This window comes from Quercus robur, chromosome 7 (genome assembly GCF_932294415.1).
Source record: "Quercus robur chromosome 7, dhQueRobu3.1, whole genome shotgun sequence".
In the NCBI taxonomy this organism is placed as follows: domain Eukaryota; kingdom Viridiplantae; phylum Streptophyta; class Magnoliopsida; order Fagales; family Fagaceae; genus Quercus; species Quercus robur.
The window spans coordinates 10,557,542-10,561,333 of NC_065540.1; positions in this window are offsets into that span (position 1 = coordinate 10,557,542).

Genomic DNA, 3,792 nt, shown 5'->3' on the forward strand with positions numbered 1-3,792 from the left:
GCAAATGAGTTGTACCTTGGCTAGACTCACCCAAGTAAAGTTTGTTACAATGATGGCATTGGGCTTTAACTTTTCCATCAACTTTCTTCCTTGTAAAATGAGACCAAACATCTGAGGTAGTCTTTCTTTTTCTACTTGTATCCAAGTCCTCATTTGTAGGCTCTTGCTCTCCCTCTGTCCCTTCTTGTTCCTCTACCTCTAAGTCTTCTCCCACTAAGTCCACAATCGGGGATTTCGGATTCCTAATTGGTTCAAAAGTTTGGGAGTTAGAATCAAAACAAATTATCACAAATTTATTGTTACACATACTCATTGATTAATGGGCACAAATTCATAATTACACAGATTCACAAATTCTATCAACGCAATCATAATTAAACATGATTAATTACAAATTCAAACACTTACTCGTTGTTTAATAGTGATCCTGAGGGTGAACTGCCAGGCAACAATGGTGAGGGTGATCGTGAAAATGGCGAAGGAGACCGCATAGTCGGCAAGGGACAACGTCCGGTTCTCAAGGGAGAGCCACTTGGCGAGGAAGAACCAGATTTGTTTGTGTCTGTGTTTGTGTCTTCCATCTCCGTTTTAGGATCTGCATTTCCAACAAACACAAAAAACAAATAATTTCTTCCATTAAACAAACTATGCAGAAATGAAGAAGACACCAAAGTTATCACATGAAACAAAGTCACAAAACTCTATTGCATTGACCCTTTGAAACACTTTCTTGCTCCTCAAAGCAACAACAATTCATGTAAATTACTAAATTTTAGCTCCAAAAGTAAATAACACCAAAAAGCAACCAAATCAAGTTCCAAAATTTACAAATATTTTCCCATCAATTCATCTTGTAAAATCAGATATACAAAATATTTCCAAGCCTTTAACTTTACACGGCTTAGGCATTTTCATTTATATGAGAGTTTGTTACAAATTCAAATTGTATGTACAGTTCAGCTATACCAGCTATACAATCCGGATATACCTCTAGCTCATCATTTAGATATAAAATTAAGTAGGTTATTAAGCACAAATGTGTGCATATTAATGTCATTTGAATGCACAATGAATGAGCCAGTAAGTCCAATACTTAAGAATAAAAGCATTAGAATCAAATGCTTTCTAGACTGCTTGTAGCTTTGCCTGTGTACATGTACCATTTATTCAGGTAGCTTTACTTTCATTTTTTATAATGACTATTTACTCACCAAAATAAAAGCATTAGAATCTCAAAAGACCTCTATTTTCTGGTCATTGGAAGCACAAAATCTTTTCCTAATGGGAAAGGTAATTTATAAGAAATGAACAAATTACAAAAATAGAAACTGACAATTTACCTACTACAGAAAAATTAAAAGTTACATGCATACATACATTCATATTATAAATGCTGAGCACGCCACCAACAACACTATTGCTTCCCTCATACATATGACACAAACTTCAGAGGAGAAACATAGAAAATAAATGAAAAATCTTTTAAAACAACAGGAACTTGAAAATTAATTCAAGTTCTCACAACTAAAAGCACAACATTAACTAGCTCAGAAAAGCAGGAAAAAAAAAACGGAGACGGTGAGAGCAACAACAACAACATTATAACAACAACAACAACAACAACAACAACAACAACAAAAAAAAGGAAAATGAAAGAAGAAGACGGTGAGAGTACAAACCTGATGGAGATCAGAACAGAGCAACTGAGCAAAATGAACTGTCGGTCAACAACAACAACAACAACATTACAACAAAAAAAAAAAAAAAAAAAAAGGAAAATGAAAGAAGAAGACGATGAGAGCACAAACCTGATGGAAATCAGAACAGAGCAAAATCAGCTGTCGATCAACAACAACAACAACATTACAACAACAAAAAAAAAAAAGGAAAATGAAAGAAGAAGACGGTGAGAGTACAAACCTGATGGAGATGAGCTGAGGGAGAGGGAGTGTCGGTCGGAGTGAGGGAGAGGGAGTGTCGGACCTAGGGAGTGTTTAGGGTCGACAGTCAACAACATTACAAAAAAAAAAAAAAAAAAGAATCGGTGACTGGTGAGAGCACAAACCTGGAGATGAGCTACGGAGTGAGGGAGAGCTGGTGACTGGAGATGAGCTGCGGAGTGAGGGAGAGCCGGTAGGAGTGAGGGAGAGCCGGAGAGGGAGTGAGGGAGGCTGAAGAAAATTGAAATGAGTGAGGGAAAGAGAGATTACCGGATTAGGGATTTAGGGTTAGAATTATAGGTTTATATATATAGAGGGTATTTTAGTAATTTAAGGTACCAGGTTTTAAACAGGCTGGGTTTCGGGTCGGGTTTCAGGTTTTTTTGATAAAACTCGGACCCGCTTCGGTTTTTTTTTTAAGACCCATACCTGACCCTATTCCTAATTGGACCGGGTAAAACTCTGCCCATTAGGGTCGGACCGGGTTAGGTACTTGCAGGTCGGGCAAAAATTGTCATCCCTAATTTTCTGCTGGGATTGTATGAAGGCTTATGAAGGCATTTATAAGCTAAGAGCTTAAGAGTTTTGTTCCTAATCTAGAAACTAAAAAACTCAGAAGTTTAGAACTTCATTGAGAGCTTAAGAAGATCCTTAAAGGGAGAGAGAATAGAGAAGTTTTTTCAAGAGTTCTCCTCCATTCATGTCCCCCTTTTGAGGTGTTGATGAAGGGTCTCCTTTAGAGCTGAGTTTAAGGGGATACTTTAGCAAAGAATATCAGCCAAAATCTGTCCAAAATAGCAATAAATTTTCAGAGAATCCATCTTAAAATTTGGCCAAAAAAGGTACGTTTAGCTTTAAAGTATTCTTGCTGTTTGGGTAAGAGTTGCTGGGGAAAGAGCAATAGAAAAGGAAGGAATTTTAGCAAGAGAAAGGTAGTTTCAATAGTTGGTTTTGGTTTTAGCCAAATATGGAAAAATCAGTAATGTTCAGGTTGCAGGGTCAGCTGTCACAGCTATTCTGAAAATGTTGTCCCAGCTGTCAGGAAAAACTGTGATAGCTATCATGAAAAAGCTGTTCCAACTGTCAGGAAAAGCTGTGACGACTATCATGAGATAGCTATCACAGCAGTCATAAGACAGCTATTTGCTTTGGGCAGAAGCCAATGAGGTCAGATGGGTGATTTCAGACTGTTGGGGAGATCATTTCATGGATTTGGCTAAAAAATGGTAAGATCTCTTTCAAGGGTATCTTACTATTTTGGGTATAATAGTTGGTTGCTGGGATTTCAGCATTAAATGGCTAATGATATCACTTCCAGCCAGGTGTCAAGTGTTGAATGCACTGCTGGGGTTCAGCTAGAAATGCTTCCTTTTCGGGTGTTTGTATTTTTGGTCCAAGATTCCATTACAACACATTTCTAGCAAGTAATAGAAGGATTGGTTGAAAGCTAAGAAAACTTTAGAGATTTGGTCAAGGCCTCATTGGGTTGTGACATAATCTTGGTGAGCAAGAAGAGTATTTAATGCTCTACTCTGGCAGTTGGCAGAGAAATATATGGTCTGATTGTGGCAAACAGCAGCTGGGTATAAGAGATATCATGAATATTTTGCATATATTTTGGGATAAAAGATAGCCAATTAGATTAGGCCATGAGTTTGAGTTGGATTTTAGCTTAAAGTAGTAATGAGATTTATGTAGAATAATATAATGAAGTTTTTAAATTTGTATAGCAACAACTGGAGATTGAATGAACAGTTATCTTCCCAGCAGTTAGATGGTTGGAGATATTGAGTATATGTCACATGATGAATATTAAGTTTTAGGAAAAGAGCAATGGAGAATTTTATCATCT